The sequence below is a fragment of the Protopterus annectens genome, chromosome 6.part0 (assembly GCF_019279795.1).
Source record: "Protopterus annectens isolate FY-2018-M chromosome 6.part0, PAN1.0, whole genome shotgun sequence".
Taxonomy (NCBI): domain Eukaryota; kingdom Metazoa; phylum Chordata; order Ceratodontiformes; family Protopteridae; genus Protopterus; species Protopterus annectens.
The window spans coordinates 895,583,009-895,606,181 of NC_056737.1; the positions used below are offsets into that span (position 1 = coordinate 895,583,009).

At 44.2% G+C, this 23,173-nt stretch overlaps 1 protein-coding gene across 1 annotated transcript in view; it reads left to right on the forward strand.

Annotated features, from left to right (window-relative positions):
* Positions 1–23,173, forward strand: part of LOC122803912 (extracellular calcium-sensing receptor-like) — a 254,532-nt gene that overhangs the window by 135,148 nt on the left and 96,211 nt on the right. The gene's annotated exons all lie outside the window — the stretch shown is intronic.

Here is a 23,173-nt window from a genome sequence, read left to right on the forward strand (position 1 = left end):
CCTACAGAAATAGCACCTGTTCATCCAGATAGGGTCTCGGAGAACCTAAACACACTCCTACCTCCCCTCCACCCCTAACAGGTACACTTAGTAATATATCCATGTACACTACAGGGCCTCTGTACTAACGACTATGCAGGTACAAGCTGCACTCTCTAAAGCCATACATATAGCTTTCATGGGACCTGTCAAAATCCCAGGGTGTATCCTACACAAATGTAAGAACATTCAGCTATCCACATACACATCATGTTCATTCATAGCTCCATGTCAGGCTGAGTATGCACCAAATGGTGCACAGCAACAGTTATCACACCCCACAAAGGGGGAGACACCATTGATAATGGGACATAGTGTACAACTACCCTGCTGAGTCTGGGCTGTATGGCCATGAACCATGGTCAATGTAATTGATGTACTCGGTACAGATGTTGATGACAGTAGAGTTGATTCACACTGCATATCATGACCTTGCCAGGTCGTAGGACAACATCACCTATACTGTGTTCCAGCTACACTCAGTAAACTAGGTGTATATTCCTATGTCACAGGAGTGGTTGGCAACTGGACTGCTGGCAGAACCCACACTACAGAAGGTGTCTGATGAATACACGCACATCAAACCAGTGCCAGCCACAGTAATACAGGGGTCATTCCTGGTACTCCCCCTCTTTGTTATCTATACCACATAGACTAACACAGAAGGCATCAGCCTATTGATGTTTGCAAATGACTATGAACTAGGAGCAATAGTTGACTCATTGTGTGCTGTGTTCAACATACAGAAGGGCCTTAGTGTGTCAGATGTGTGGTGTGTGATGTATGGCCACAATCTGACAGCTACGTATTGCATTGTCATCCTCTATGTTACAAACCCTGTACCCATTAACTACCACCTAGGCAGTGGTCAACATAATGGCAACTGTGTGCATGGGATGCAGCTGGACAGTACTTCCCTTTGATAGTTACATCACCACAAAAGACATATAGTCGTATGTGGTACCCCTAATCATGACAGGGTGCCATCCAGGAATATAGATATAACTGCTCAGCCATACTCAACACCCATGTGACCCATAATAGATCACATATTTCCTTTAAGGGTTATTGCCCATGTGTAGATGGCCTACTCTGCCCTTCACAATCCCTAGCTGCACTATGTAGCATGCAGCCTATCCTGAATAAAGCCATGTCCAACCCAGAGGTGTTGGACATGGTACACTTAACACATCTTGATCCCAAATAAACACATACATCATGGACATCCTCCTTTCTAGTACAAGGATCACAACATTCCTGACAGATCCCTGTCCATACAGTTAACATACTCTTGCCATACTACTCATCCCTGTCCAGCGAAGCTGCATATCGCCCCTCTCTATGACATGGTGTGATGACTGCATGCCAAATATATCAGTAACCATGTGTATCAGTTCTGTGGCACTGCTTGAACTGGCCACTCAAACTTACCTGTCTGTTGCCTCCAGCTAGGTAACCCGTCTGCCTAGGCTCATAAATGGCCCGTGGCATATAACCTACTAGATCACTATGACCATACATGCTATAGTTGATATCCAACCCTGCAAATACCAACAGGCTAGCTATTGTCCCATGTGTTACACATGTGCAACACAGGCAATACATAGCAGGATGCTACACAGCTGTACAGTGCCATGTAGATGTATATGGCAAAACACATACATGCTTGCAAGTCTGCAGGGTCACAGGTCATGTCCCTAACAGCTATGTCTGATTATATATGTGGTATATACACAGCATTAAGGTCAATTGCATTAATGTGAACACATCCAGGTATGTGCTGATAGGTAAAGACACCACTACAGGCAAACAGACATGCCCACGTCAAGACAACATCCGCATGGTGTATGAGCAATGTCATCAAATGACACACACACACATATATATCGCGATAACATCACATCACCAGTTGGTGTCAAATGTGTGTGACCTATACATGTCAGTAGTGTTAGTGTCATGTAGATTTACAAAGATGTATTTATAATCTTAATAAATGTGATACACATGTATGTTCAGCTGTACTGCTGTACTTCTCTGTGAGTTACTCTGATCTTTCTCCATCGTTATGTCTTCCAGGTATGTCACGTAGCAGACTGCCGCCATACAGCCGCTTGGAGGATGAGGTCCTCATCCCATACCTCCTCGACAACTACATGACACTCTTCAGCCATGTGCCACAGGATGCACAGCAGCAGGCTGCCCTGTGGTAGGAACTCTGCAGGAGGGTAAATGATGTTGGTGGTCACAATCGCACTTATCAACAGGTGCACTGACACTGCACTGACCTGATAAGATGGGCGAAACAGCATGCTAATGCAATCGCCAGGGAACAAGGTACAACAGGTGGGGGGCCAGTCACCCAGCCCCCACTCACATGTACTGAGGAGCTACTGGTCAATCTGGGGACACCTGCAGACCTCCATCCACAAGCTTTAGCTGGTATTGTGGAGGTGGGTGTCGCTCAACCACTGAGCCTGGAGTTGCCTGGTAAGTCACTACTGCACATAAAACACAACTATATATCACATAGTAACATGTGTTACTGTACAATATGTAATGTAACATCATATGCAAGGCACGTATGCACACATGCCACATGCTATAGTCTGCTACTCTATGTATGCACAGATGTGCATACTCCATAGTATAGTGTATTGTACTGACTTATGTGCTAACATGGACATAGCACCCTGCAGCTATCACACAGGTGTGGATAATGATCTTACTGCTGTGGCAGCCCTGTTTAGGTACCTCTGGCATTTGGCAGCAACAGCAGCTTGTGTCCGGTGAGAATGTTATTATTTACCAGGCCTGATAATGCACAGAACATATTAATAGCATGCTATCTGCCATAACACATGTACACATAATATATGGTGGTCTGGGTAAGGGACACTGGTCAGACCTGAAATGCATCACATTGTTTACCAATGTGAAACAATTGAAGACTATATGAAACACCTACACTAAACCTTCCAAACTGTTATTGCCAGATGTGTGGACAACAGTGAATACAATGGTGGAGGTGTGTTCCACTGTAGGGACAGGTACTACATATCAGCATTACACATGTTGGGAATATGAACAGTACTGTACAGAGAGCATATGTGTGCACACACACTAAATGCGTTGGAGCTGGAGTATGCCCGGCCCACAGGATAGACCCTTGTGGAGTACACCCTTGCTATGAATGTCACACAATCTCATGTGCTATCAGACATGTCCATGACATGTAATGGGCTGACTGCAACACTGCTCAACTATCCTGCAAAACATGTCTCACATCCCATACATACCACCCTTTGTCTGCATAACCCTGTCCTCAGTGGGGCATATGACATCTATGGGTGTATGTCATATGGGATAACACTGACATGTGAAATAAGATGGCCATCACAACCATTGGACAAAACATGTGTACACATGGCCATGGAGGATGGCCAGAGACATGAAGCAACACACACAGTAGAAGTGATGTACATGTGTGTACACCCTGTTGTACATTGGCTTGACACAATACAACTATGGCCTTTGTGTAAAGGTGATATTGCAGATGTGAAACACTAAACATCATACAGGTCTGTGCACAGCTTGTGTAGGCATAACATGTAACCACCACATAACATGTCTTGAACATCTGGAGTGTGTCACTACATGGAACCATTCACCTATACAGTATCCAAATACATACATGTGTTGCACAACATACGCATACATCCACACCCAGCCACTGATACTGTACATTCACCTTGCTGGTGTCAGACATCACTGTTATGCCTGCTCCTCATGTAAACGAGGCACACAGATGGCATGTGGGACATAGAGTATGTGTAAGTTAGCCATGTGTGGGCATAGTTGCCAGGTATCAGTAATATGGTTGTAGTTGTCCAGGGGTGACAGCCGTATAACCTTGTGTGACCTGTGTCACACATTCCACATTAGGGTTTATTGTGTATACACCTCGGTGACATGGGTCACATTCCACATTAGATATGTATTGTATGTGAACATAGTCATGGCTATGAACTGTGTCAGTAGCTCACACTGTATAACAACTGTGAAGCCACATGATGCCCTGCAATGGCTATGCACATCAGCTCAATGTGCAGTATGTCCCTGCATATTTGTAGGGTGGACAGACAACATTGCATCAGCTGAAGGCCCATGTTAGTATAACACATCCCTGCATTGGGACACCATTACCGTACTGTAGAGTGGAAAGGACACCATTGTGTTACACATGTATGCATGTCATTCAACACGTCAGCAGATGACATGTCATACTACATGTGATTGGCAAGGTCATACGCCACACAGCAGGCCTGTGTACTGTAAACCTGTGCTGGTCTGTGGTACCATTGCAAAGTAGGGACAGCCATGTCAAACATGTGTGTACAGCCACATGCACAATGTCTACACTCAGCTCAGGGGTAGGTGGAATATTGTTGAACAGACATGCACCGCTTTGGGGAAGATATGCAAACTAGGGCTCAGGCAAACATAGTATGCAGTTGACATACCCTACAGCTCATGTCCTCACACATAGGGGTGGTGGCCAACACAAAGCATCAGTGGCAGATGTACAAAGGTCAGCGATGGTCAGTTAACATGTGGTGTATGTTGCACACACCATGGCAGTGCAGTGCAATAGTGCAAAGTGCATGCATTGTGTTGCAGGTATGGGACATAGGCTACTAACACAAATGGTGCAATACAGGTATGTATGCTAACCACCACTATAATTATGTAAGGTGCATGCCATCTGCTATAGCACATGCATGCTGTTGTGTGCAACTCAGGGATGTATAAGTACCACTATAATTGCCTAAGCTGAAACTATAATTGTCTAAGCTGATTGCCATCTGCCATATCACCTGCATGTAGCGTGTGTATCAGTGCTTGTCTGTATGTGTCTGTGTGTGTCAATGTGTGTCAGTGTGTCAGTCTGTGTGTGTCAGTGTGTGTCTGTCTGTGTGTGTCTGTCTGTGTGTCCATCTGTTTGTGTGTCTGTGAGTCCATCTGTCTGTCTATGTGTGTATGTCTGTCTGTATGTTTCTGTCTGTCTGTCTGTGTGTGTGTATGTTGGTCTGTCTGTGTCTGTCTGTGTCTGCCTGTGTGTGTGTCTGTCTGTCTGTCCATGTGTCTGTGTGTGTGTCTGTCTGTCTGTTTGTGTGTCTGTCTGTGTGTGTGTGTGTGTATCGGTCTGCATGTGTGTCTGTCTGTCTGTGTGTGTGTGTCTGTCTGTCTGTGTATGTGTGTGTGTGTCTGGCAATAATTGTTATGTACAGTTCTTGTCTTCCCCTCACAGGTGTTGATGTAGGTGTGTTGCCCTCCTGCGGTCCACCTGATGTTAGAGTCCCCACAGACTCTAGCAGTGATGATGATAGTATGAGTGAGGCACAGTCATGGTTGTCAGGGGCTGAATCTGTGCCATTGGTTGCCATTCCACCTGTCTCCCCCTCATCCTCGCACACAGTTCCCCTGCCTGCACATACCCCATCACCACCGGCCATAGAGGAAGGACAGTTGGCGGGTGGTAGCATGAATCAGAAAGTGTGGTGACTACTGAAGGTGTGCCTGCACACCATGATCCCAGTCAACAGACTGGTGATGTCCCACACAGGCATGTGCCCAGCGCTGCTCATAGGAGGACCACTGGCCAACATGCCCCTGCGAGACCAAGCACATCAGCTGGAGTCACCAGATGCATGTTTTGGGCTGTAATGGAGGCACAGGCACGTGCTGAATGGCACAACAGAGAAGGTCTGAGGCATCAGAGGGCTGCTGTCTGTTCATTAACTGACAACATCCAGGCACTTGCAAATGCATGCTATCATCTTGCAGATGTTTTGGATAGACGATTGGGTGACATGGTGGGTGTCCTTGACCATGGCATGTCAATCCTCGAGCGTGGAATGTCTGTGCTGAAACATCTGGTGGGAGTGAGGTGTCGGGCACGTGGATGTAGGTCAGCTACATCACCTGTTGAAGGTATACGTGAACATGCTACTGCACATGCCCGCTCCCATAGTGGCGGTAGCAGCAGCAGTGCAGCTGGTGCTGTGCAGTCCACACCAGGACACAGCAGGCCATGTGCACATGGTCCTAGATGGTCCCAACAGGGACATGAATCCAGTGGACATTTGTCATCAGACGGTACCCAATCTGGACCTCTGCCTGGTTGTGCCCATGCAATCTCTGGCAGGCACAGGTCATGTGGCCATGGCCAGACAATGTGAACTGTGAAACCTGCCTTGTACAGTCTGCAGCTGTCAATATTACCCCTGTGTAGGCCAGCCACATGCCAGACCTGTGTGCATGCATACACACACACTGGAAACAAATGTAGGGCACCTCAACACACACTCGCATAACATCCACACATGCCCAATGATATCACAGGCCCTAACACACATGCATGATGTCATCCAATGGCACAGCCTAGGCCTCTGGCAAACATTATCACCCTGTGCATATGATGATGCCTGTGCTGCATCCCTGTCATCCACAACATCGGTGCAGGGACATGTTCATATGGTCTGATGCACAGGGTGGACATCCTAGGTAGACAATTGTAGATTAATATTGCTGAGTAGTGTTAACAGGCAGCAGACATACCACGTATTGCAGTTGTAGAATGCATTTTGTAAGTTTGACAGTATGTATCATGTGTAACAACACTAACAGCATGTTGATCCTGATGTTCTGCCTTCCTCTTCCAGGTGTAGTTGCATGTGCCGGGGGATGTTGATGTTTGCGGGAGTCCCATATGTACATTAACTACCCACCGGTCAGTATGACAATACCTGCATGCACGTTGTAGCTTCCACATCACAGTTATATTCTCCCATGTTTCAATTATGTTTACTCTTCTAATGTTCCAAGAGCATGATAGCTGTGTAGTAAGCTACTGTGTTCAGAGATGTCACATCCGTAGTGGGTGACATCACAGGTATAGTTACCTGAAGTGCGGAGTGAGTAAAAGAGTGGTATGCCGGATGACAAGAGTAAAGGCCAGTGGAAATAGTGACTTCTCATTGGGAAGCAGTAATACTCACTGCCATGACAGCATGCAAACAAAGACACACCCACACACTCAGAGGTTCACAGACACAGTAACATACACTCTGACACACACACACACACAGTTGCCAGTGTTCAGATGAGAACCCCTGCATATGTGCCTATCATCATTATAGTACTACACAATTACAAGACATGCCACAGAGATTACACATGTACAGGTAGTTGGAATGGTCTAAGATTGAGGACATCGACAGGGATACTACAGTGCAGTGAGTGTATATGGGGAGGGGGGGGTCCATCAGTAGGCTATGTAACAACAGGTCACACCCCAGGGAGTACATGTTAACAGGCAGTTAGTATGCCCGTCTATGATTGATGATATCAACAGGGATGCTAGATTGCTTTGAGAGGATTGGGGGAGGGGGCATTAACATTTCACTATGGTAAAATACAGCCTCACTCTAGGAACCGGACAGCCATACACACACACACACACAGACACACACACACACACACACACACACACACACACACACACACACACACACACACACACACACACACACACACACACACACACTGGCATTCTCAAAGATATACACCTATGTTACACACATACGGACAATTTACATGTGTGAGGTTTAACCACCTGCCTATGCCTTTATTTCTACATTTCACTCTGTACTGGTGTCAACAACAGAGCTCAGGAGAGTGATAACATGTGGGGGTCCCACCACCACCCCATGATGATATACACACACACACACACACACACACACACACACACACACACACAAACACACAAACACCAGCCTATAGGACCAGTACCACAGACCAGAGAAGTACCACAGAAGAACTATCGCATCTGGTACAATGCTTACTGACTCTTTCCTTTGACAACTGTGCTGATATATGTACAATATATGCACAGGGGAGGTATTACTATTACAAGTGTCATGAGGTTTGCCTTCAGTGTCACCCTTACAGCATTACAGGTTATTGTAGGACTGGTTGTAACACACCGATGAGCTGTTCTCAGTAATCATTCATCTGCAAGGAAGCCCCACCACTTAGTAGTCATGTCCAAACATCTGTCCATACCTCATGTACGGCTTACTTTACTTAGAGCATATCACCATATACAGTTGGCAATGTTGAGGCAGTATTGCAACAGCATGATGTACTAAGACAACAGTCACCTTCAGACAACAGACACTGCACACACATGGAATCTACACAAACAGCAATACATGTTCACATATGCGGTCTACATCAGTACGTACACTAGAAGGTCAAGAGGATACATTCCACACCTTACCCACGCCATGTGTGAAACATAGCCAAGCATTACACCATAATGGATGTTCTATTCATGTACTGGTGGGATACCACCACTTTCACAGAGTAGCCAAGTGTACATATATTACAACAGTACATAGCGTGACATACACAGCATTATTCCATGTCATGCTCCTACGAACTGTTACTTTGACAGTGCCATGGTGAAGCCAGGGCACTGTAATGGTTAACAGTGAGCACATCATATTTGCCACACACACCTCATGTGTACTGAAAGAGTGCCAGCAATGTGCTCTGTTAGAGCTAGGCAGTACACTCATTCAAGCATGTGCAAGGTCTGTGGCTTGTAAACATCTCACCCCAACATGTACTGGCTATTGTGGCACTAAGACTAATGTCCAGACAGCACACAGCATGCATGGCTTGCAATTGTTGACATGGGGTATATGTAGCAGCTGTGGCCACACATGGCTGTACATGTCATGAACATATCACCTGTGACTACTCAGGATCATACAGAGCAGAGCTGGATTTCCCTGAGTCTGTCAATACAGGCTTTGTGTAGGTCCTATGGTCCTGTTATTTGGGTATTTTTGTAGGCATTGCATTAGGTGGACATGTCTAAAGACATACATGCCACATGGGGTGTTGTATGATATGATAGGTGTCATGGGTGAAAAGTAGAGAGGGGATATTACCTCTGTCAACATAGATATCAAAACTTATGTACTGTTAGCATGTTATCTGCCATGTGCATGTGTGTAATGACTGTAACCAACTGTATGTAGAAAGGATAATGAAAGCTATGATAATGTAATTTATGTTGTATGAGTGTGGGATGTACATATCCAGGGCAAGTACGGTTAGGTCATATCCAACCATGAGGGTGTTGTTTACTGGTGTACAGCAACAGTCGACCATGTTAATGCTGACAACATTCGAAGGACCGTGGTATGTGTACAACTGAGCTGGTTATAAACAGTGGTATTATTGCATTGCATAACACATTATGCAGCTTTGTCTGTACATGGGTACTTTGCAAAGTTGATGTAGGCCTAGGTACAGTCCACCAATCGAGGGTCATCTGGTGGTCTACCATACTATGTCATATCACATATGGATGTGTGTTGGTAGTCTGGGAATGTGGTAGTGGATGTATATGAGTATACAACCTAGAATGCAGTATTTGCCACTGTCACCTGTACCTGACTCATCTGTGATGCGTTATGTCAGAGTAGTGGTCTTTACATGTGAGTAGCCTTTATGAATATGTGTACACCACCACCTGGAATGGTCCATACCACTGTTATGGCCCGCATGTCTGGATCTGAGTTATATGGTGGTAGTGTAATTGTGCACTACAGAGCCTTCAGCCAGGTGTTCCTCACTGCACAGATATCATTATTCCCCATTGTAGGTTCTACATTGAGCAAATGGATTACTAAAGCCACACATCTAGCACGGGTTAACATAAGCATCCAATGCAATTGTCATGTAGGTGTCAGAACATTTGCCTTGGAATGCGGCTATATTGGTAAATGCGACCTAGGTATTATCTACACACATGTGTAACATGGATGCATGTGCTCTGTGTTGAAGGCTCGTTGTTCGGTCATGGCAGCCCAGAGTGACAGACACTGGACAACCTCATAATAGCAGCAGGACATTGGCTCATTGTTTTGGTCTAGCAGTTGCCACCCATACCATGACATCACTGTGCGTGGCATTAATGTGCTTGGTAACAAATGCTCCATGTAAGGTGACGGACAGCGGCAGAACTTGTGTATATGACCAATGTGAGATATACTTAGGGTAGCAGTCCTGCTAATAATGACAACTATTAACACAGCCGGGAGAGGTCATCTTGACTACTGCACCTCAGTACCATTACAAAAGGTGGCTCACACATTATGCTTGCACATGCCACTGTTCCACGTATAATGCCACTGTCCACAACCTGCTATCAATGTATGCCTTTCAGGGCAGCAAGGTGTGTGACACATGTTGTAGGTAGCATCTGCTTGTGTGGCCCAGGTAACCTATTGTCTGTCACATCCACACATGCATGAATGTGTATACGTAACATATATATGTCAGTACTTCATGTACATGTATGCATGTGTATCAAACAGCACAGACACAGATATATCCTTTTTAGGCCACATACAAGTATCAGGTAGTTAACCAGTATGATGTGCATATATACTGACAAGTAAGATGTACCTAACTGTAAATCTGTGTGTTTACAATAGGTGTCCATTACAACCTGTTCTGTACATGTAAGTGTTTGAGCATGCACACTGTGGCCTTCAGTGGTTAGAATCGGAGTGCATCCCAAACAGCCATGTGCTACTAAGTGTATGAGTGTACTCACTGCCACCTTGTTTAATTTGAGTCAGTGCATCCAACAAGCCCTTTGTTACTAAGTGTATGAGCATGCCCAGTATAACCTTGTGTAGTTGTAGCCATAGTGCATTCCAAACGGCCCTGTGCTACTAAGTGTATGAGCATGCCCACTGTAACCCTGTATAGTGATAGTAGTTGTCCATTCCGCAGATGGCTATACTCCAGTTCAAGTTCCTGTTGTGCTACAACTATACCTCTCAGGCCTACCTGCGGATGGTGTGTCTTGTTTGTGCATACAGGTTGTAATGGACACCTACTTTAAACACACAGGTCTACAGCTATGTACTTCGTGACTGTCAATCTCCCTGTTGTTGCCCTCAATTGTAGAAGGGCAGTCTGACTGCCTTGGGATGTGTAATCTCTGTGGTGTGTCTTGTAACTGCGTAGTACTGTAAAAGTGATCCTTAAATAGGCAGGAGTTCTGATCCCACCACTGAAAAAACTGTGTGCGTGTGTTTGTGTGTGTCTCAGCAAATGCCTGAGCGTGTGTGTTAGCAAAGGCTGACTGTGGTTGTGTCTGTGTATTTGAGTCTGCATCCTGTCATGGCAGTGGGTTTTGCTGCATTCAAAAGAGATACCTCCTTTTGCACTGGCCTTTATCCTTGTCAACCGCTATACCTCTCCCCCCCCCCTCCCCACTGCAAGTAATCGGTCCTGTGATGTCATCACGCTCAGACTTGGAATCAGTAAGTGTAATTGTATGTGCTCTGTGGCACATATCCCAACTACATACCACTGTACTAGTTACCTTTACATAGGCAAGATGTGTATGCACAATACTGGCAAGTGTGTGCATGTTTGTGTGTGTGACTATCCTGTAGCCAGGCATACACATGTGTAATGTCTTTTAGAACACCATGGTAGCCATCTGTGGTGACCGGTGTCTACAAAGTATTACATAGTTAGGAATGGTAAAGAATACACAGTCAAGCCAGTGTCAAGCAGTGACACAGAAGTGGTCACTGGGGTGTAGGTCCATACCCATCATTCCCCCAAACTAACTCCACAATCCCCAGGGTAGATTACATTAGCCATCATTCCCCACCCCAAACTTCACATACACAACAACCATCCCTTCTCTGGTGAACTGCTCATGATTTAAATGTTATAACACAAGAGATGCCTCTGTTTTGTGTACATGCCAGTTACTTTGGAACCCTTCTGTGTCACAAAGGGCATTCAGATGTATATATCTATATATATATATATATATATATATATATATATAGATATCTATATATATATCTATCTATATATATATATATATATATATATATATATATATATATGGCTATGGCTGTGTCTGTGTATATGCATATATATATATATATATATGTGTGTGTGTGTGTGTGTGTACACATCCCGTAGGTGCATATATATATATATATATATATATATATATGTATATATATATATATATATATATATATATATATATATATATATATGTAGTTACGACAGTTGTACAGATGTAGACTTGTCTTCATTGTTTCACAGAGTACAGTACATTCAAGGGTACTGTACATATGTACACAAAGGGAATGTCCCATTTGTTTTCAGTACTGTGGAATACCTGTAGTAGGATGTGCATTATAGACGCCATGCAACATGTGTTCAACCCAGATGGATTAGTGGTATGTCCAGTGACCTCAATGTGCATGGTCCAAGGTTTAAGACCTACAAGCCTTGTTGGTACTGTCGATTAGGACTGCAAAAGACACTTTTAAGGAGGCGTAAATGTGTTTTTGTGATAGTAAGCAGCGGGTACATGCAGGTAACAGACATGTACAACCCGCGGTACACTTGGAAAGCCCTTCTTTGGCATTTCTGCCGATGTCACCCACCTACGAATACACCTCAGGGAGTGCTATAACCTGGTAATCCCCATGATGCGTGCTGTAACTGCATAATGCTGTAGTGTGTTAAACTAGTTTGGTAGGTGTTCTAATACCAGACAGGTCAAGTATGTGTGTGTGTCTGCCTACAAAAGAATCGATGCTTTTAGAGTATGCACACTCTTTGCAACCCACATGACAACCTTTGGCAATCCTGCTGATGTCACCCACCTAGAAATATATCTCTAGGACTATTGTAACTCAGTATTCTTTGTAGCGCATGCTGTAACTGCGTATTGCTGTAGTGTGATAACCTAGTTAGGTAGGGGTTCTGTTCCAAGAAAGACTATCTGTGTGTGTGTCTCTATCTGCCTGAGACAAGAACAATGCTTTTTAGAGTATGCACACTCTTTAAAATTCACATGACCACCTTTGGCAATCCTGCTGATGTCACCCACCTAGGAATTCACCTGTAGGAGTGCTGCAACCCAGTATTCTCTGTAGTGTGTGTTGTAACTGCGTATTGCTGTAGTGTGATAAACTAGTTAGGTAGGGGTTCTATTCCAAAAGAGACCAACTGTGTGTGTCTTTGTCTGCCTCAGACAGAAACAATGCTTTTTAGTGTATGCACACTCTTTATAATTCACATGATCACCTTTGGCAATCCTGCTGATGTCACCCACCTAGAAATACACCTATAGGAGTGCTGTAACCCAGTATTCTCCGTAGCACGTGCTGTAACTGCATATTGCTGCAGTGTGATAAACTAGTTAGGTAGGTGTCCCATTTCAACAGAGACCAACAGTGTGTGGATGTCTCTGTCTACCTGAGACAAGAACAATGCTTTTTAGAGTATGCACACTCTTTACATTCACATGACCACCTTTGGCAATCCTGCTGATACCACCCACCTAGGAATACACCTCTAGGACTACTACGACCCAGTATTCTCTATAGCGCGTACTGTAACTGCGTAATGCTGTAGTGTGATACACTAATTAGGTAAGGGTTCTATTCCAGAACATGGCATGTGTATGTGTGTGTGTTTGACTGTCAGAGCCTGTATGGAGGTGCCTGTTAGTGTCTAACCACTGGACATGTTGGGGGAGTGGATTTTATAGTTTTCCCATATGGTGTCCGTCTTATATGTCACAATGTCTACCTCATGAGGAGTAAAGATGTCAGTCAGCCAAGGGACTGTGTTGGCAAGCCATACCCCTACATATGGCAAAAGGCCTGGTGAACAAAGTATGCAACCCTACTATTACCCGGAATGCATCCTGAACCCATGTGTCATACACAAACACACTTGCCTAGAATATCCCACTATGTTGCTAGTACCCTGCACATTGATGACAGATAGTAGGCATGGTGTGATTGCAGTGGGCTGCAGAGGGCACAACACCCTGTACAGCAGTACAATAGGCACATAATTGCGGAGAATGTGCCTTCACTATGTTCTCCACTGGATGCCTGCAACATATGTGGTGCCATCAAATGTGATCCACAGTGGCCATACAATGCCTTACACATGTGCCCTGTATGGACTGATGCCACTGACACCAGGGAATACCTGTATCATGCTATCAATGCAGGTGCAGGGTCAACTTGCTGACTATAAGCATGTTCTGCCACACCAGGCCAGTATTGGCATATCAGAGGATAACGGTCTGTGTACACAACATGTGCCAGCCAAACCAGGTACACCTGTACATGTCACTGTACATTATTGTCGGATATGCACATCCCAGGCAATGTCCATGTCAAGGACTATCAAACACAGACATGGCATGCATTGCAAAGCTATGGCCATACACAATGGTAACCAGGAAGTCAGGGCAGGTCATACAATACCCACCTGTGTGGGAAATTGCAGACACTACACCCCTGTACCACACTGCACACCATTGTCGGGTGGCTTGATGCCAAGGATTACCCCTCACCCAGCCTTGTACAGCCATCATGCACAGCCAACCACTACACACCCATGAAGCAATGCACAGATGCATGTCAGTACTGGCACTTTGTGTCTGCGTGTGGGGTATGATGCTCCCAACCACAGTCACTTGCAGTATAACTCCCATTGGCATACCGACAGATGTCAAATATGTTCACATGCCCTAGCCCATAGGACCTCCGGATATCCCCTGTGGTGCATGTAGTACCTGTGCATTACTGCAGTGTGGCAATCTAAGTGGTTTGGGAGTGTATTTGTGGGTCTGGCAAAGAGTATCAATGTGATTCCATTAGAGAGTGTGGTTGTGTTGACAATGACATCCGTTCATGTAGACATCCATGTGTGCTACACCTAATGTCTGTCTACTATATCTCTGTTGCAGATGTCGCACACCAACACACATATATGTTCTTACAGCACACCAACATGTCAGCTTTGTGGTACATGGAGTAACTGCATGCACTTGTAATAGTAATGACTAATCAGTCAGGGATTTGACCCACTGTACTGGTAGATGTGTGACAGGTGATGCTTAGGTTTTAGTCTCCAAGCCCTTCTCTGATGTACTTTGCCTCTGTCTGTCCCTCCCACACACTCTCTGGTGGATGTGGAGGTGTACTCCTGCTCAGCAGCAGCTTGTGTATTGTAAGTGATGGTCATGTTCAGGTGATGGCCTCTGCACCTATTGCAGTCCTCCTCTAGCTGATTGCATGTGGAACAGCTGTGATGATGTTCCCATAGCCATTCACATGACAAACACAGTACAATATCTAGGAACATCATGTTGGTGTTTGCCCATGACAGCCACTGTGAGTGGTATCTGGATCTGGTGTTTGGTAAACAGCATCACAGCTGATATTTGGATCTTCCTCAAACAACATACACAGTGAGAAATAGCCAAAAGACAGGAGGGTGATGTGCCAGACATGACTACAGCATGTAAGTGTAGCTATGCTTCATTGAGACAACTGCCTGTTTAACAAGTTGTGTGTGGTAATGGCTATTCTGCATGTTTTACAACTGACAAGACAGTGCTCTGCTTGTGAGGGACCCCCATCTGTAGGGCCATCTGTGGACTGGTCAGTGTGTGGAACCATTTGTTTCCTGTGTTACTCACTGAACACACATCTGTGAACAGCAGGAGCATTGTGTGATGATTGCAGCCAGTACATGGTGATAGTGATGAGTTACTGCCATCGCAGCCCTGACTGGACATATGTCACATGAAACATTGGTATGATAGACACTGTCTGGGGTTCTCAGTGACATGCCAATAATGGGCCACTGTTCATAGCTGCAGTCACAAGTCTTATACATGTTGTACAGATGTCATGCAGTATATATGCATGTGCTGTGCTCCCTCTGCAAATGTATGCCATCTGTTGTGTTGGGTTGATGGTCATATCTATGCATGCTGTTATATGTAATCCTGAATGCTGTTGACTATTACTAAGCAATATCTGTGTTTAAACTGCAACACCATAGGCTGTGTGGGTTTGGAGGTCCCGGTAGAACCTTCTGTCCCACTTCAGCTGGCCATGGCACCAGGCACCAGCACATCTGGGGCCCAGCCTTGGACCTCCACCTCTGTTGGCTCTGCACCACCTTCTGGTGGTACCACCACTGAGGATGGGGCTTGTCCCCCCTGGGAGCAGGTCCAGACAGGAACATTGCCGCTGTCGTACAGTCCCGGACGTGGTACGTAGGGGGCTCAATAAGGGGTTTTGAGGCCAGATATGCCAGCTCAAGGGCAGAGTGTTACATTTACAGGGTGAAGCTGCCCCTCCTAGACAGCCCCCAGCACTGCCACCTTTGCAGCTGTTTTGGTGCAATGGTGGCTGCCCATGGCTGGGGACCTCCGTCCCACTGTTTCCATCTGGGGGCTCATGGGCTTGTGAATGCCGAACACCCCTCCCTGTCCGAGGTGTATCCCCCCACATGTGTCATATATTGACCCTGTATGCTGTCTTGTCTGTCATCCTACCCTACCTATTCTCCACGAGCATACCTACTCTCCTTCCCCCACATCCCACTCTCACCCTATGGAAACAAAAGGCCAATCGGTTCCTAGAACAACATTTGCCCCATACATATTTGTCCATTTCACAAACGTGTCCACTGGACACATGTAACCCTTTTAATGTGCATCACAACATACTCCAGTTGTCCTCACCCCTGTCTCTCAGGCGCATGATCCTAGTATGCACATGACTCCTAAATGTTCCAGGTACATGTGATGCGGATGACCCCATTGTAAACACAGCACTACCGGACCCCCTATGGTTACCCCATTTACCTTTATCATGATGATGATGTCAAACACAGTACCTTGCAAGAATACTGTTCTCACATAATGATTGGACAGGAGCTGTTGTGTTAATGTAAATAAAATGCACAGAGTGATGTATATGGCCAATGTACAAATGTTTGCGTGTATGACTGACACGTTTGTCTGAGGGAGTCTTGATATTACATAGGATGACACCACTACATAATACAGGCATTGCTGGTGTTTCCCTTTTCATTCCTTTGTAATGCTTTGTTGTCACATGGGATGTTCCTGATATATCTATATATATGAATGTATATATATGCTGGACATAAGCACTCAAACATACATCTACATGATGGAATACATTTCCTATACTGTTGGATGACTGCGCTGGATGATATGTTTGTGATAAGTTCCGATGTCTGTATATCTGCCATGGCTTAGTGGTAAATTGCAATAGCTGTGTGTGCCGAGTCCTGGTTTCGAGCCTTGCAGAGGCTGTTTATTTTGTTGCTGGGCAGAACAAGGCCATTGGATATGGTGTGATTAAGGCACATTAAAGCAGTTGTGAGCGGGTGTGCATGGGTTTGCATGGTGCTAAGCAATGCTAACCTCTGGTTACAGTTTCTTACACTCTGTTAGCCTCTACATTGCTTTACCAGTGTAATACCTGCATACTGACGGCCAAACAGACTTAAACCTGCTTGCTCCCACACTTGCAAATGCAATGCATTTGGTGTTTGTATCTGACACTCATGCCCCTGCGTGGGAGTGAGGACTATGATATTACCTTGTGATGCCTATTACATCAGATTACATGCCTACAGTATCAAGAATGGCTGCCCATTAGGCGACAGCATGCCGTTCGACTGTATGGAATTTGCGGCCTGTCCAGAGTTTGATTCATATTATTGATGTGTTCCTCTTACAATCTGCACCCATCTGGCTAATACATGGGAACTGACACTCTTCAATACAAACAATATTTTTAAACAAGTAATTGGGTTTTGGAACCCACATCCTTCAGCCGAGTCATGCTACTGCATACATAGTATTCTATCATCTTTCTAAGGTTGTCAGTGGAATATGTGCTTTCTGTCCCTATCAGACCTCTCATACAATTGGGGAAATATACAAATGGAATCAGGAACATGGCATAATAACATCAGGGGCACATTTAAATTATTGGTGCTATTAACCTGACACATTGTCAGACTCAGAGCATATGAATTCAGACACATTTTCTGAGGTAAATGATGTTTATAACTCTTAATTGTTGTCATTATTCATTATGTGTAATTCACCACCTTTCCTCCAAATGTCACTAGTTTTAGGAGGGATTAAGTGGGGCAGAGTTAGAAACCGAGTCGAAATCTGGGACGTCCCTGGAAATCAGGGACAGTTCAGAGGTATGGTCCCAATTTGTTCCCCCAATGGTTTATGTCCTGTTCAGTGGATGTGCTCTTAGGGGTTGAGAGGTACGGGCGTCAGCTATGCCCATTTTGGAATATTACTTACATCCCCGGGTTGGTCCTAATATGACTGCGCCAGCCAACACCTGCACGCGAAGGCCCATAATCGCATACCCATAGTTCCCCCACCTGCCACTCCTGTACAGCACTCATCCTTACTGTGGGTGCAGGTGGAGTATAAACACGCCACTACACACTGCCAACTCTCCCTGTGTCGGGACACATGTCGCACATTGTGTCGACCCATGGGTTATCAGGCTTGCACAGCCTACTGGTCCGTGTACATATACAGGCTGGTTTGATAAGTCATTACCGGGACTGCCTCAGATCATTAATTTTTGGTGTCCCACAAGGGACATCGATGTCTATGTTTCAAGATTAGACCTGGCCGGTCTCTCCCACTGGTAGTATCCTGCCAGTGGTTTGGGAAGCAGTGGTGTGTTTACCTTTATTGTGTGTCTGTATGTCTCACCTGCCTAGCTGGGGGGTGGGGGGGTTGATGCTACATGTTATACATTTGTTTATTGGACCCCTCACCCCCATATGCATGGCCTGTGAACATATGTTACTCATAACTGCTGTATATTATCCTAGCTATATACATGTGTATATTTACAGTCACATATATATATCTATTTACATTACTATATACAGATATATCTGTATATGTATGCATGCATGTATATTTATATTTTGCTGTCGATATATATATATATATATATATATATATATATATATATATATATATATATATATATATATATATATATATCTCACAACATATGGGTCTATGGGTGTCTGCATATGCATATATTTATATGGGGGTATGTATCTGTATTCTGTCTCTGTATGTATACATTTTTACTACAGAGAGGGAGAGGCTTATCTCTATGTCACTATGGGTAGATATACACACACACACCTCTACATATATACGTCTACATCCGGTTATTCCATTCCTTGCCATATAGATTACACTTTGCTGCAGTGGGACTCGTAGTGGGTGTGGCTGCTTGCTGGGTGATGCCTCTGCCCAATGGACACTTTCGCTTACATCCCTAGGGCTGTCCATATAGGCCCACATCAGCCAACACCTGCACACTTAGACCCATAAGTAGTTACCCATAGTTTCCCCACCCACACTTCCTCAACAGCGCCCATTCTTACTCTGGGTTCTGGTCTGTTCTGGACACACCACTACATGCTGCCCACTCTCCACTTCATGAGACCCATTTCATACAATTGTCTCAGCCCATGGGTCATCAGGGTTTCCCACCCTTGTATTCTGAGTATGTATACACCCCAGCCAGAATGGTCGGTCTATCACCTTCTTTTGGTCTTGGCAATTTTTGGGGTGTCCCACAAGGGACGCTCCAGTCTGTGTTCCAAGATTAGAATTTACGGGTGCACTGTGTACCCCCCCCTGGTTGTATCCTGCCTGTGGTCTGGGGAGCAGTGGACTCTTTACATTGTTTGTGTGTATATTTCCCATGTCCGGCTGGGGGGGGGGGGGTCATGCTACGTGTTTCATGTTTCCTGCTTGGGCTCCTCACTTTCATTGACATAGCCTGTGAATATAGGTAATTCTTGTGTGCCGTTTTCTATCATAGCTGTATATCTGTCTATATCTACACACACACACACACACACACACACATATATATATATATATATAAGTACATATATATATATATATATATATATATATATATATATATATATATATATATATATATATATATATATATATATATATATATATATATATATATATATATATATATGTATGTGTGTGTGTCTGTAAAGCAATACATACCCCACGCAAATGCACTTACACATGCTTACTGGTGTTTATATATGCTTGACCTGCTTACTAGTGCCTTATTCATTATGACACTGACACTTCACTCCAGTTAACTTTTAATTGATATTTTGCAGATTATACAGCGGACAGATGTCACAATATGTTCATGTATGGCTTACTGATGGTAAATGGTATGTGATACAGTGGGATTCGGTACGGGAATGTCTGTTCGTTAGGTGGTTGCTCTAACCAATACACTATTGCTGTGCTGCTTTATTTGCATATATACCCATATACCCATGGCTCCTGGTTCCCTAAACACACACCCCAACGCCTCCCTAACACTGCTGTCATCCAGTCTCCAGTGGGATTCGCAGTGTATCCACACCACTACACATTGGCCACTCCCTACTCCTATAGACCCATACCATCGTTTGACTCACTCCATGTATCCTCAGAACTCCCATACGTTTAGTCCACAAACACTGGTGACATGAGCGACCAAAAGAATACTATTCACAATTTTTGGGTTGTCCCACATGGGACAAGCATGTGTTTATGTCAAGATTAGACTCTATACTTCATTACATCCTTACTCCCGTTAACATGACACTACTATAAATTAATATGTATGACTGTGTGGTAACACACACGTTACACATGAGAGCCTAATTATGTACGTGTTTGGTGTATTTCTTTTACAAATAGACCGGTTTAGTAATTGGCGTTGCCATAGCAGGCAGATCACAGAAATGATTCCATGTGTGGGAAAGTCCTCACATTTGATTATTTTCAGCACAACACTGACTTCAGACATTGTACACATTTCTGCGTTTTAGCAGTTTCGTCCCATCCCTCTTCTGCACAACATTTTATTCTATCTACTGTCGAGGTTTGTAAGGGCACATTTATGTTATTTATGTCTGCAAATGGAATGAATGTGTTACAGAGAATGTAATTCTACATATTGATGTCTGCATGTGTGTATGCATATATACTTATAATGAACTCGCTTACCTCCATGGGGTGGTCCAATTAGAACCAGCCCATCCAACCCTGGCATGCCTGGCTCCATAATCTCATACCCATAGTTCCTCCACCCCACCCGTGTTCAAAATACATGCATACCATCCATTGTCCACTTATTATCGCAGCCATGACACACCTCCACACATTGCCCTCTCCAGACCGTTAGGGGCCCTACACGTATGCTGTCCCAACCCATCTATTCTCAGGCTCTCCCACCATTTAGTCCTTGAACATACCTGCCCTTGCTTGTGTAATGGTCGGAAGGCCAAATGGTCTATTAATTTCTGGGTAGTCCCACCAGGAACTACCTTCTGTGTGAAAAGTAGACTTAGCAAATCAACAATGTTACTCCCACTGGTAATATCCTGCCTGTGGTGTGAGTAGCAGTGCTTTGCTCACTCCCGCCCAGCTGGATATGACATACGCAGACAACGCTATATAATACTGGGGTTGCTGTTGATTCCCTTCTCATTCCTTTTGTATGCTTTATTGTTACGTCATTCTTTCTTCATATATATATATATATACATATTATATATCTGTATATACTTATATACATTTCCTATGCTGGGGACTGCTTGGACCCACGCAAGTGCACTCAGACTTGCTTACTTGTACTTATATGTGTTTATTGCTGCTTATTTGTGCTTACACCTGCTTACTAGTACCTTATTCATTATGACAGTGCTACTTTGCTTGAATTATATTTAAGTTAAATATCTCATGCGATACTCTTATGTCAGTTTTATGGCAAAACAACGTTCATTCCACATGGAAAATGATATGTGCTATTGTTGGGCTCAAACCGTGAATGACTGTTTGGTAGGCGGATGCTCTAAACACTACACTATTGACACTTACGTTGACTCTGCATGTTTTTCTCTATTTGAATGAATATGTAAGCTATGCTCAGTGGAGGGCAGCGACGTGCAGACATGTTGCGCTTTGCTTACACCTTCGATATTGCTGCAATTTGAATGTATAATAGGGACAAGGGGATAGGGAATCTAATTGTGACAGTTCTAGGGACAGGGCTCTACATTCCACTACGTGCTTGTGTGTTTACTACTTAGATTTTATTTCATTGTTCGTGGAAACTCTTGTATGCTTAGCATACATTTCGGTATCCACGGACACTGACTTACTGACTTACTATTAGGGGCGGGCTCTACTAGTACACATAGTAGGTTTTGCAAGTGTTGGGGCATGTTTACGCCTCCGTAGAGCACTTGTACACGCCCCCTGCACTCGCACAAGTTTCCTGTGCATGTCGAGAGTTTAGTGGCATGCCCTCATACATATTCATATGGTGCTGCTGCACCATCTGTAGTGATAATGCTAGGCGCAAGGCTAAAACCGTCCTTGCGCCAAGCTTCTTGAATCCCGGGGTATATATGATAAACTTTCTATGTGTTATGCTTGTGTTATTCAAACCTTTCAGCTGCATGCTCCTTAAAAGTGGTTGAAGCTAACAGTTGAATGTAGCATCTTTTTACCATTCAGTCTAGCATATGTAACATGCAGCTGGGTTGCATAATACACTGTTACTGCAAACTGCCCCCATTGTGCAGCTGCTCCATAACTTTCCACATCCCCTCTTAAAACAAAATTCTGACTATCCATTGCTACTCAACTCATGTCGGAGCTTTCACTAAAGAAAATCATCACTGACAGTTTGTTAGCATCCCTAAGAGTGGATCAAATGCATTCTTCTAGGTCAGCGTAACCCACAAACCAAACCTAAAGTAATACTCAGCTATGTTGGTTCCTCAAAAACTTATCTCTGACAGTAAATTATCCCCAAAAATTCAATGGAAACATTCTATTTTTAGTCCTAAGTAATCAAAATACTTTCCCTCCTTTTTTTGTTCCTTTCTAATGCAGAATTAAATTTTTATGGGTAATTTTTGTTTCTAAATCTGGTTTTGCTAATGTTTTGTTCACATGGACACCATCTGGTATTAGCCTGCATTAGAATGCTTAGTATAACTGATCTGTCTGGTAAATAAAAAGTAGTAAATAAGTATGTGAATG